General features: G+C 39.2%; 1 protein-coding gene across 2 annotated transcripts in view; it reads right to left on the reverse strand.

The window, feature by feature from the left end:
- Spmip7 (sperm microtubule inner protein 7) overlaps positions 1-14,264 on the reverse strand; it is a 48,581-nt gene that overhangs the window by 7,515 nt on the left and 26,802 nt on the right. The window lies entirely within an intron of this gene.

Raw genomic sequence — 14,264 nt, forward strand, 5'->3', positions numbered from 1 at the left:
CTTCACTTGGAGAAAAGAAGAAAGTCCCATTCAAAATAAGATAATTAACATTAGGCTCATTATGGAACATAGTCTCAGATTAATTAGACCCCACTTCAGCATTTAGTTGTACTTTGGCCCTCCTTCCTGAGAGGCATTGAATACCTCCAATCTAAATGGGAGCACACAATGGAGTGCACAAGAGAAAGAGAGAGAGAGAGAGAGAGAGACAGAGACAGAGACAGAGACAGAGACAGAGACAGAGACAGAGACAGAGACACACAGAGAGAGAGACAGAGAGAGGAGAGAGAGAGAGAGAGAGAGAGAGAGAGAGAGAGAGAGAGAGAGAGATCCAATTTAGAGATATGGAGGGAAAAAAAATCTCATTCAAGTTACCAAGTGGGAATCTGAGCAACCTCCCAGCTGGGCACAGCTCAAAAAACTGTAGAACTATTCTCTCACAGTGGTGAAAGCCATAGGACTTTCCCCAATTCAGACCAGATCATTAATGGACCAAGAGCCCAGGACCTGCTGTCCAACAGGTTATAAACAACCTCATCCAGTTTTCTCCCCAGATAATCTGACTTTTGGTTGCTAAAGGAAAATAAGAGGCAAATCACACCTGCCTGGAAACTCATCTTTGAATTATCAAAAGAAAGAAAAAACTTCCAGCACCAAAAAATTTGAACTATAGTACTCTCACAAATAGCACTCATGAAAGACTGGAACCTAGCCTTATTTTTTAGTAAAAATTTTAAAATTTGGGTTTACATGAGGAGAGTTAATGATATTCTTTTTTATTTTCCTCTGTTTTAATTATTTCAGTTTTCTGGTGATTGGTCTAAATATTCACATTATAATATTTTGGATTTTATATAGTTTTCCTTCTTTTATACTTCTTATATACAGCTTCTAATTTAACCTTTTGATCTAATTACTTGACCTCTGAGTTTGATTTTGATTTTATTTTTATTCATCTTCTTTTTTTGATCTTTAATATAGGTTCTCCCCACTAGACTCAGATTGGACTTTTGGTCCATCTGTTACAACCTCTTAAGTACAGGGATTACACATATGAGATACAGTTCCCACCTGGCACTACCTCTGAGCCTGGGCCTGGGCACTATCTTTGAGGTTTGGTTCTTACGTCTAGTGCTCTACCACTTGAGGCACAGCTCCACTTCCAGCTTTTTTGATAGTAAATTAAAGAGTCTCATGGACTTTCTTTCCTAGGCTGGCTTCAACCATGATCCTTAGATCTCAGCCTCCTCAGTAGCCACTGGCACCAGGAGACAATTACTCTTAATTAGTGATTATGTGTTTTCATAATGGGTTTATTAACCGTGATTGCTTCTACATCTATTCTTCTGTCTAAGTTAGCAGGAGGCCAGACCCAGTGATCTGAAGACAGTGAAAGAGTGTTTGACTATGGACTCAAAATCCAAATCCAATGGCAAGAAGCTACAACTCAATTCAATCACTACCCATTCCTGCCTAAACATTGCAGTACTTCAAATGAACAAAAGATTTGGGCATCCAGTGTAGATCTAAACACAGAAACATAATAAATATTTTATTTAAAGCAAGGAATTACCTCTTCCAAAACACCATACCAAAGAACACTAATTGTAGTTAAATGGCTGAAGTCAAGAAATTTTGAGGAATGATTGCAAGAATAACTAACAAAATTAAACATGTATAAACTCCTGAATTCAAAGATAATACAAATAACAAGTTCAGATAGAATTCAAATAAGCAGCTGAATAAAATAAGAAAGATAAATTCAGGGTATGAAAGATAAAATTAATACATAGACATCATGAGAAAATTAAGTTGAAATTCTAAAAATGAAAATGCCAATTAAGTTGAATAAATTTGGTTGAAAGCTTCTTTGGTAGACTGGGTCAAATTGAAGACAGAATATCAGGTCTTGAAGATAAAGCGTATTGGAACATTAAGATAATGGGAAAAAACATGGAATATAAACAAAATATGTGACACCTCTAGGAAACCATTAAAAACCAACAAATAGTGGCCATACTAGAAAGACAAGTGCCACAATTTAAAAGACTAGAAAACATCCTTAATAAAACAAGAATTTCCCAAATCTTGAGAACAGGATAGTCGTGTAGGTATAGGAAGTTATTAGGAAACTCAACAGATAGGACCAAAAGAGAAACTCTCCAAGGCATATGATACTTAAAACATTAAATATATAAACAAAAAAGAGTATTGAAAAGTACAAGAGAGATGCTCCCAGCAACATACAAAGTATTGTTTACTTGCAGTAACAGCAGATTTCTCAACAGAGACTCAAATCAAGGAGGGCATGGAATCATGTATTTCAAGTCCTGCTAGAAATAAATGCCAACCTAGATGATTGTATCTTGTAGAGATAGCCTTCAAATTTAATAAGAAAATCTCTAGATGTAAAATAAAAGCTGAATTCCTTCATGACAACGAAACAAGCATTGAAGAAAATACTTAAAAGTGTCCTAGACACAGAAAATGGAAGACAAACACAATGATGAAAATATGGGAAAGAATAAAATCTCACTAGATAGAAAAGCAGATAAGCAAATGAGGCCTCTAGTGGATCCAAACACTATGAAAACAGCAAAGTGGCAAGACTTAACTACATACCTTTCAATAATAACTCTAAATGTTAATGGTCTTCATTCTCCACTCAGAAGACATAGGCTAGTAGGTTGGACTAAAAAAGCAACTTTCAACAATTTCTTTAAAACAAAAAATGCATCTTCCTGGGAGAGGGAAACATGGCTTAATGTTAAAGGGTGGTAAAAGATTCCAATCAAATGGAGCCCAGCAGCAAGCAGGAATAGCTATATTCATATCTTTCAGTGTAAAGAAGCAGAGAAGAAGTAGCACAGGCAGAAAAGATAAGTTCATATTGACAAAGAGGCCAATCAATCAAGAAGTGTTAGTGATTGAAAATATATGCCCTAAACACTATAAAACATATGACACACAAATAGGCATACTCAGTTTCATAAAATAATACTATTCGAAATGAAAGCACAGATCCCAACACAATTATAGCGTGTGACTTCAAGACTCCAACTCACACTAACAGATAAGCCATCCATATAAACTGTCAAGAAAGTCACTTCAGAATTGAATGATGTTATAGGTCAAACAGACTTCACAGACACCACAGAACATTTCATGAACTGGAAAATTTATATTCTTTTCAGCAACCTATAGAACATATATATGTACTTATATATAATACAAATTCTGTATGAAATAAACATATATAAAACATATATATACATATATATGGATGCTGTTTTCTTTTTTTTTCTTTTTTTTTCTTTTTTTTTTTTTTTGCTTATGTGGTGCTGAGGAATCGAACCCAGGGCCTCAGGCATGCAAGGCAAGCGCTCTACCACTGAGCCACCTTCCCAGCCCTGGATGCTGTTTTAAAAGGAGGAAATAAGTAGGACTGAAATAAAGTATAATAATAGAGTGGGCCAAATGATATTCCATATCTTTATGGAAATATCATAGAAAAACCTCTTCGTACAATTAATTTACACTAATAAAATAGGAAAAGAGGCAAAAAGAAAAACAGCACATGAGTTCCAAACCATTTTGTTTAGTGTAATTCCTGTGCTGTTTTGCTTCCCCATCCCCTCCTACCAGAAGCAGAATGAGAAACTGGAAGAGACAAGACCACAGGGAAAAGTTCTGCAGTGTGCACAGGAAAATTCTCTCTAGGAAAAGCAATCAGGCTTCCAAATATACCATTTAAATGGAAAGTTTAGGAATATATGAAAAGTAATTAGTGTGTCTGCCATATTGCACTTGAAATAGTTTATACACAGATTGCTGCCCTGAAGATAAGAAGGGCAGAATAACATTTAACCTTGCTTGAGACTCAGTTCTGGACACTGCTTAGGACATGGGGGCGTGGGGGGGGGGGGATTTCATTGCTAGTTCCGAGGCATGGAACAGTCTGAAGGACTCAAGACCAGAACTACAACCCTTAGATATGTATTTTAATGTTTTTTTCTTTCATGCATGTGTTTCTAACGCATTTATAAGATTATCTCTTTGTTGCTTTGTATGTCCCTCCCCCACAGTATAACCCCTGCTTTCACTATATTTGATGTCAGTATAACTTGTGGAGGAGATGGGGAAAAACCAGTTGTTTAAGGATACAGGTGGACCTGTTGCAACAATGAGAAGTACAAGTTGTCATGTCCAAAACGAGCTTTACAACGTTGGTGGGGGGGGAAGGGGGAGGGGGAGGGGGAGAGGGAGGGGGGAGGGGGAGGGGGAGGGGGAGGGGAGGGGGAGGGGGAGGAGGAGGGGGGGAGGGGGAGGAGGAGGAGGAGGAGGAGGAGGAGGAGGAGGAGGAGGAGGAGGAGGAGGAGGAGGAGGAGGAGGAGGAGGAGGAGGAGGAGGAGGAGGAGGAGGAGGAGGAGGAGGAGGAGGAGGAGGAGGAGGAGGAGGAGGAGGAGGAGGAGGAGGAGGAGGAGGAGGAGGAGGAGGAGGAGGAAGCTGTCCTGTGAGTTTGAGCGGTGAACAAACACAGAGGCAAAATGACTGATCTGTGTTTTTCCCCCAAACGTTCATTGAAGCTTGCATGCATGTTATAAAGGAAATCCCCTCCATCTGTGTGGCAGGTTTTTTCCACTGCCTCTAAACACCTGCAAAATTAAAGTTTCTCCAAAGACAGAGCCTTCCAGTGGATCAGTTCAGAATTAGGGGGGGGGTGGGGGGAAAAAGGGGGAGGGAGGGAAGGAGAGGGAAAGGGAAAGAGGGAGTGGGAGAGGGAGAGGGAGAGATATGAAGAGACAGGCATAGACAGAGGGAGATACATATGCAGGACTCTGTGGAAAACCTCATATAGTGCCAGAGGGCTAATACCTGTAATTATAGCTACTCAGAAGACTGAGATCTAGAGAATTGCAGCTAGCAGCCATTCAGGGCAGAAAAGTCCACGACTCTAACTCCATAATAACCAGCAAAAAAGCTAGGTTAAATGGATGGCTCAAGGGGTAGAGCACCAGCCTTGAACAAGCAAGCTGAGACCCTGAATTCAAACCTCAGTATCAACAAAAAGAAGAAAATAGGAAACCTTGCAAATTAGACTTTATTGATACCACAGGCTACATTATAGGCATACTGCTATACAATATGACATCATATCTAATAATAACATATAATGAAATAGTAAACTGATAGTTTGGAGAATGAATTTAGTTGCATAATAAACTGCCAACTCTATGAAAATGAAAGTTCTCACCCACACTGCTTCTAAGTTTATTCCACTTAACCCTTGCCTGTAGGGTTGCCACAAAGGGGAAATTTTGCCATCCTAAGTGTAACATATTGACTTTTTTTTTTTTTGTCCAGTCGTGGGGCCTGAACTCTGGGCCTGAGCGCTGTCCCTCAGCTCTTCAGCTCAAGGCTAGTGCTCTACCACTTGAGCCACAGCACCACTTCTGGCTTTTTTCTTTTTGCTTATGTGGTGCTGAGGAATCGAACCCAAGGCCTCAGGCATGCAAGGCAAGCGCTCTACCACTGAGCCACATTCTCAGCCCCAACATATTGACTTTATATAAGGAGGAAATTATAATCTGGGGACACATAGATGGCTGCTAGCAGGTGATATTATTCAGTTGGAGGAACCCAACCTCTAAAAGATGCTAAAATACAAGGGATAAAAAGAACGTCCAGAGGGATGGTACGTTAAAGAACCCAACACCCATTCTAAGACAAGGGAGCAAGTCATGTAAAAAAAAAAGGGCAACATCCAGCCAGGTGCTGGTGCTCATGCATGTAATTCTAGCTGAGAGGAGGCTAAGATTTTTGGGTTGTAGTTCAAAGTCATCCCAAGCAAGAAAGTCTGTCAGAATAATTTCCAGGTAACTACCAGAAAGGCCAGAAGTGAAGATGTGGCTCAAGTGATAAAAGCATCAGTCTTGAGCAAAAATGCTAAAGGACAGTGCCCAATCCATGAGTTCAAGCCCTGGTACCAGTACAAATAAATAACAAGAATATAAGTAAAATAAAATAAATAAAAATAAAAGGTAAAATAAAATATATTTTTTGTTTGTACTCATTAGCTTCTTTTTTTTTTTTTTTTTGCTTGAGGATGACAAATTTATTCTTTTTTTTTTATTTTTTTTAATGGTTCTTTTTTTTTTAATTTTATTTTATTTGAGAACATACTGTACAGAGGGGTTACAATTACATTGGCAGGATAATGCATACATTTCTTACCAAGCATTGCAGCCTCCTCCTTTGTTTACCCTTCACCTCCCTTCCCAGCCTCCCCCCTCCCCCCCACCCAATCATACCCCCCTCCCCCCCCCACTCCGACATTGTAAAGCTTGCTTTGACATGACATTTTGTAATTCTCCTTGTTACAACAGGTCCACCTGAATCCTTAAACGACTTGTTTGTCCCCCTCTCCTCCACATGTTATACTGACATCAAATAAAGTGAAAGCGGGGGTTACACTGTGGGGGAGGGACATACAAAGCAACAAAGAAATAATCTTATAAATGCGTTAGAAACACATGCATGAAAGAAACAAAAACATTAAAATACATATTTAAGGGTTCGTTTTCCTAACATCACATTATCTGATCTTTTCCGCTTGACTCATACCTATACTAGATATTGCAAATAAGGGAAACCATGGGACCTATGTTTCTTTGGGCCTGGCTTACTTCACTTAATATAATTTTTTCCAAAACTCTCCCTCTTTGCAGATGACATGATCTTGTATTTAAAGAATCCCATAGACTCCACTCCCAAATTACTCGAGCTGATTCAAAACTTTGGCAAAGTAGCAGGTTATAAAATTAACCCCCAAAAATCAATGGCTTTTCTGTATGCCAACAATGAGAAAAGTGTGGCTGAAATTAGGAAAGCAACTCCATTTGTAATAGCCCCACAAAAAATAAAATACCTAGGAATTAACTTAACTAAAGAAGTGAAGGACCTCTATGATGAAAACTTTAAAATCTTGAAAAAGGAAATCAACACAGAACTAAAAAATGGCAAAAACTCCCATGCTCCTGGATTGGCAAGATTAACATCGTGAAAATGGCAATACTTCCCAAGGCTATCTACAAATTCAACGCAATACCAATCAAAATTCCACCCTCATTCTTCAAGGAAATAGAAGAGGCAATCCAAAAATTCATATGGAACAATAAAAGACCCCGAATAGCAAAAACACTTCTCAACGGAAAGAACACTGCTGGAGGAATATCAATACCAAATTTCAAACTCTACTATAAAGCGATAGTAATCAAAACAGCTTGGTATTGGCATAAGAACAGACCTCAGGACCAATGGAATAGAATTGAAAACCCAGAAATGAACCTACAGACCTATAGCCATCTAATCTTCGATAAGGATGCTAAAACAATAGAATGGAAGAAAGACAGCCTCTTCAGTAAATGGTGCTGGCAAAATTGGTTAACTACATGTAGAAAACTAAAGCTAGATCCTTATATATCACCCTGCACCAGAATCAACTCCAAATGGATCAAAGACCTTGAACTCAAAGCAGACACTCTGAAAACATTACAGGATGGAATAGGAGAAACCCTAGGTCTCCTTGGCTCAGGCCGAAATTTTCTGAATAGAGACCCGGAAACACAACAAATCAAAGAAAGGTTGGACAAATGGGATTGCATAAGGTTGCAGAGCTTCTGCGGGGCAAATGACATAGCTAGCAAGATCAATAGAAAGCCCACCGATTGGGAGAAGATCTTTACTAGTCATACAACGGACAAGGGTCTCATATCTAAAATATACTTGGAACTCAAAAAATTAAACCACCCAACAACAAATCCTCAAAGAAACAACTGCCCAATAAATAAGTGGGCGAAAGACTTAAAGAGAAGCTTCTCTGAAGAAGAAAGAAGGATGGCCATTAGACACATGAAGAAATGTTCAACATCCCTAGCCATAAAAGAAATGCAAATCAAAACAATATTGAGATATCACCTCACTCCAGTTAGAACAGCAAAAATCAAGAACTCTAACAACAACAGATGCTGGAGGGGATGTGGACAGAAAGGAACCTTACTTCATTGTTGGTGGGAATGTAAACTTGTTCAACCACTTTGGAAAGCAGTATGGAGGTTCCTCAAAAGACTTCACATAGATCTCCCCTATGATCCAGCAATCGCACTTTTGGGCATTTACCCAAATGTATACAAACAAGACCACACTAAAGCTACCAGCACAACTATGTTTATTGCAGCATTATTTACCATAGCTAAGATATGGAACCAACCCAGAAGCCCCTCAGTAGATGAATGGATCAAGAAAATGTGGTATATATACATAATGGAATTCTATGCCTCCATCAGAAAGAATGACATTTCCTCGTTAGCTTCTTGTCCCTTGGATTTCCTTTTGCACTCTCATTCCCTTCATAAGCCTAGACTTTTTTCACTAATGGGTCAATTTGAATATGTTATTGCCTGAGTTTTCAACTGTTGGTTTTCTTCAACAAATCATAATAAGATGGAAATTAAGTTCAGAAAATAAGCGTATATAGCAAATCAGAAAAAAGAAAGCACTGAGGTTATATAATTTAAAAACTAAATAGAAGATACAGAAACTGGGATTGGTGGTTCAAAGTTGCAATTCTAACTACATGAAAGGCACAGATCAGAGAATCATGATTCCAGGCCAATCTAGCAAAAATCTCATAAGACACCATCCCAACCAGTGGTTGGGCACAGTGGGGGCCACATTTATCCTCACCAGTAGAGACTGCACAGAAGTACATGTAGGAGGATCATAGCTCAGACTTGGCCCAGGCATAAAAGGAATCTGTACTCAAAAATAATAAATGCAGCTGGATACCAGTGGCTCATATCTTAATCCTAGCTACTCAGGAGGATGAGATCTAAAGATCATTGTTCAAAGTCAGTCCTAGCATGAAAGTCCTTGGGACTCTTTTCTCCAATTAACTACCAAAAAAGCTGGAAGTGGAGCAGTGGCTCAAGTGGTAGAATGCTAGCCTTAAGTAAAAAAGCTCAGGGACAGTGTCCAGTCCCTGACTTCAAACCCCAGGACTGGTACACACACACACACACACACACACACACACACACACACACACACTAATAATAATAATAATAATAATAACAACTAGGATAATAATAAATGCAAAAAGGAGGTTTGACTTAAGTGGTAGAGAGCCTACCTTGAAAGTCTAAGGTCCCTGAGTTCAATCCAAAGTATTGTCAAATCAGCAAGTAAACAAACCATAAAGAAAGGCATATTCTATGTAGAATTATATGTATTGCATATGTGGTTAAAATTTTAGGATGGAGGTAACTTTTCCCATATACTATAGAGATGACTAATACTCATGAATATAAGCTTTATTTCTTTTAAAATACTTTGATTTGATTATTTAATTTTCACACTAGCCATATGGCAGGAATCCAATTATTATGTCCATTTCTTACATGCAAGAATGGAGACACAGAAGGTCTAAGGCACATACCTAGAATCAATGAAACCAACAAGTGGTCTAACTGGACCCCAAAGAAGAGAAACCTGGGTTTTAGAAATAATGCAATTGGACTGCCGGGAAGGGACTGTTGGCATGGTGACAGTCTTGATAAGTCAGAGACAATTTCATTATCCAGGGTGTGGATATAAGGGCAAGTTCAAGTCTAAGACAAGCTTTTATTTAGAACTATTCTTTGTCAGGTACAGTTCCAAGGCAGACATCAAAGCAGCCTGGCTCCTGACAGCTTTCACATCACCAGTATTTTTTACAATGTCTTTGTTCTGTGGATAGGGGATGTACCCAAGATTTTGCACATGCTAGACAAGTGCTCTATTGCCGAGATACACCCCTTAACCTCCATGAATACATTTAAAAAATAAACATCTTGGGCTTAAAGAGACAATGCCAGGGGCAAAGACCACAGAGGCCAAATAAGAGTGAGATTGCATGAAACATATGCATTTAAATTCAGGGCTGCCCTGATGAGCTGGGAACCTGAGAGTCACATTGAAGCTTCCTGAGCCATCCTTACCTATAATCTACCAATATCTAGGGTCACTGTACCTTCCTGGAAGGTGTGCTAGGGGAAGTATGGAACAGGTAAGGTGCTTGCAGAGTCCCCAGATCATGGCAGGTGCTCAGCTCACAGAAGAATCCATGAAAAAGGGATTTATATGGGCTGGTTGAATGGGAAGAAAGCAGAGGAAGGAGGAAGTTCATAAGGAGTCCAGCTGGGAGCTCAGGGAGAACGAAATCAAAGGTCAGAAAAATGGGACAGCAAACTCAGAGGTGGGCAGTAGCATAGGCAAAGACAGGCAGTCCATTCTGGGCTATGATTTCACTGATCTCACTGTTTAGTGAAAAGGCAAATAAATCTAGAATCCCTTTGTAATGACTTAGGACTATGTTTCTCTGACTGCCCTTAGATACTGTGGCATGTTTTTCAGATTTAGTTTTAATGGTATTCTTTTCATCATCTAGTACATATATATCTAGATAGATAGATAGATAGATAGATAGATAGATAGATAGATAGATAATCTATATCTGTCTATCTCTATCCTCCTGAATTCTTAAATTCCTCATGTCTTGCATTTAGAAGTGGCCATAGGAATAATAAATCCCCAAGCCCTTATGCCATTTTCAAAGTGGACCAGTCTGGACTGTGATCCTCTTGCTTACACTTCTGTGCATCCTCTAATTCTGGTGTGACAGAGGCCAAAGGCATGCTAGACACAGATTCAGGGAATGAGTATGCCCTGGGAAGTAGGGAGTCTAATCTTGGACTTCTCCTTGCTGTTCATGAAATGAGTGATTTGGACCCTTTGAGTCATTTCCTCTGGCTCAGCCTCCTTGTCTACAGGACAGGGATAGAACTGGTTTCCAAACCTCTGGCTCATAATACTATTTGAAAAACAAATGAGAGAGTAGATGTGAAAGTACTCAGAAAGGCAGAAGTGTCAGCATGATTCAAGGAACTACTATTCATAGTTATTATCTAACCTGGGTTGTGGTATGATTTTTTTTCAAAATTTATACTGCCACAACAAAACCCTGTGGATGGCAAGAAGGCTCCCTTTCCCCATCTCAGACCATTCCCAGGGGTTCAACCGGGAATCCACGCTGGATAATTCTTTACTATTGGCAAATGCCTCCTCCCCAAAACTGCTAAGGTGGAAATGCACAGGGATTCTGACACTTGGTGACCATTCAATAGAGGATGGTATGGTGGAGACAGCTGCCTTCTTTGGAAAAATAGCAAATATCAACTGTAGCACTGCTGTGGGATTAGAAGACCAACCACCAGTGCATCTATGGGCTCTGTTCCCTGAGCCTGTACCTAATCAGTACCAAGTGGTTATTGTTACTGAGAACACAATGGTGAGATGAAGCTCTGGCAGCTTTATGTGGCTACAGTCGTTGGAGAAAATGCATGGCACTGTTTTGGGCAACTGTCTCCACTCATTGAGGACAGGGCACAGGATAGAGTGCTGTGAGACTCAGTCTATGCAAAATTCTGCAGTTGCCTTTCATTCAAATAGGATGAGCCTTACATTTCTGCTTCTGACTGCAAGGTCCTGAAACATCACTGGGTTATGAAATAATCACCAAAAGGAACAGGACTTTGCTTCAGCCTGAGCTCTAGACTAGATGATGATGATGATGATGATGATGATGAGGAGGAGGAGGAGGAGGAGGAGGAGGAGGAGGAGGAGGAGGAGGAGGAAGAGGAGGAGGAGGAGAAGGAAGAGGAAGAGGAGAAGGAGGGACTGTGATGACAACAATGATGATAATATGTGTGTGCACATGCATGTTGTGTGTGTAAGCAGACATTAGGAAATAACAAAGACTTACCGTGTGTGTGTGTGTGTGTGTGTGTGTGTGTGTGTGTGTGTGTGTGTGTGTACATGTTTGTGTGTGAATACTGGGGCTTGAACTCAGGGATTGGGTGTTATCAATTTAGTTTTTTTTCACTCAGGGCTGGCACTCTACCATTTGAACCACAGCTCCACTTCTACCTTTATGTTGGTTAATTTTAGAAAAGAATCTCACAGATTTCCCTACCTAGGCTGGCTTCAAACCATGATCCTCAGATCTCAGGATCCTAAGTAGCTAGGATTATAGGTATGAGCCCCACCAATGCAAGGCTCAAAGATCTTTATCTTATTCTTAAAATGGATAGAGAATAGCTGTTCGTTTCTAGCTCTCTGCTCTCTCTGTTCTATTCTAGCTCTCTCTGTTCGTTTCTAGCTCTCTGCTCTCTCTCCATTCTTTTCTGTTTTCTCTGCTCTCTTGCTGCTCTTTTCTAGCTCTCTCTGCTTTCTCTCTGCTCTAGCTCTTTCCTCTCTCTTTCCCAGCTCTCTCTCATTTCCAGGCCTTTCCCAGCCACATGGAGTGCCAACCTTGCCTGGTCCCAGCTTGTCTACTGAATAAACCTATCCCTTACCTGAAAAAAAAATGGATAGAGAATAGAAATGGGATGTGAATTCGAATTATTTCAAAAAGTTCACAAAGGTTATCCAGATTCTGCAAGCTGCATTGACTTGTTGAATATATAAAAATGTTTTTAATGAGAAAACTCAGAAATAATTCTTGCTTTCAGAATCTGATCTACATGCATGCATGTATAATTGTGTTATTTTTATGTTACAGATGATACTTTATTTTAACATCTATAGATATTTCACAATCAAAATGGATTTTTTTCTGTTTGAAGGTTAATTTTGTGTTAAAAAAATGAAAATTAATCAAGGGAAGAAACTTTACAAACGTGGACGCTCTCTAGTGCTCAAATTGGAGAAGTGCAACTAACCTCCAAGTCACTTACATGATCAACAAGTAATTTCACTTCCTTAAAAAACAAATTTCAGGGAGAAAGTGTTAAAAGTGTTAAAAATTTCAATGTGTATTCTATAAAATTAAGAAAAGTGAGGAAAGGATTGGGTTGGAACAGTTTGGGGAGAATGTTGAAAGAGGTGACACTTATCAAGATGCATTGTATTCATATATATATATATATATATTTACAAAACTGATAACAAACAACTTGCCAGCTGAGCACCAGAGGTGGGCACCAGTGGCTCACTCCTGTAATTCTAGCTACACAGGTGGCTGAGATCTGAAGATTGTAGTTTGAAGCCAGCCCAGGCAGGAAAATCTGTACGATTCTTATCTCCGGTTAACCACCAAAAAGCTGGAAGTGAGCTGTGGCTCAAGCGGTGGAATGCTAGACTTGAGCAAAAAAAAAAAAAAAAAAAAAAAAAGGGACAGCACCCAGGTCCTGAATTCAAGCCACAGGAATGGCACACACATATACACATTAAAGAAAAAAAGTTACCAGCACAATTAGGGAGAATAGTATGATCTCAAATTTATTCACAGTTATCCAGATTTCTCTTCACTATCTTTGAGGAATCACCCCCAAAGTACGCTTTCTTTACTAAGAATGTTTCTTCTGTACTCTATTGTCCTTTGATTTTTTTGAGTTGTTGTTTAAGAATAGTAATTTCCAAGGGTGATATTGATTAAAATGCATTATACTTATAAGTGGACACGCTGATTTATAACCCCTTTGTACAACTCTCAACAATAATAAAAATAATTTTAAAATTAAAAAAAATTTAAATAACTTACGGAAGAATCTCAACATGTCCCCCTGAGGGCCTGGACCCACACTACACCTTTCAAGTCCTAGGAAAATGATTTCTCTCTAAAGCTGTGCTTTCAAAAGGGAAGCTGAATTCTTCTGACACTTATTTCATGCTGCATTATAATTACTCGTGAGCAGAGCTTATCTGCCCTTTAAATGTTTTAGCTCCTTGAGGGCAAACTTAAAAAATATTCTGTATTATTGTAGTTCTTGGCACAGCTCCTGGAATGTTTTAGCAATTTATTGTGTTGTTATTGGTAGTGCGTGGGGCCGGGGGTGGGATGGAAGAGGGTGGGGTACTGGGGAATTAAACCCAGAACCTTGTAGATACTAGTCAGATGCTCTACTTGAGCTATACCTCAAGTCCTAGGTAGGTATTAATGAATTATTTGATGCGATTGAGCACATAAATATATTTTAAATCCAAAGAGAGGTTTGAGCAGTATTTTGTAGTTTGATAGAGTATTCAGAGCAACTAGGTAAAGTAGATAACTGAAATATTTAAAGTTTCTTGGTGGAGGATATAAGAAGTGGAAGATGAATGGAAGAAAAATGATGGCTGGATACAGTCGTAATTCATAGATGAAAAGGAAGTAGAAAACTGGTTGA

Source organism: Dipodomys merriami, unplaced genomic scaffold (genome assembly GCF_024711535.1).
Source record: "Dipodomys merriami isolate MVZ:Mamm:240054 unplaced genomic scaffold, mDipMer1.0.p SCAF_5, whole genome shotgun sequence".
Lineage (NCBI taxonomy): Eukaryota > Metazoa > Chordata > Mammalia > Rodentia > Heteromyidae > Dipodomys > Dipodomys merriami.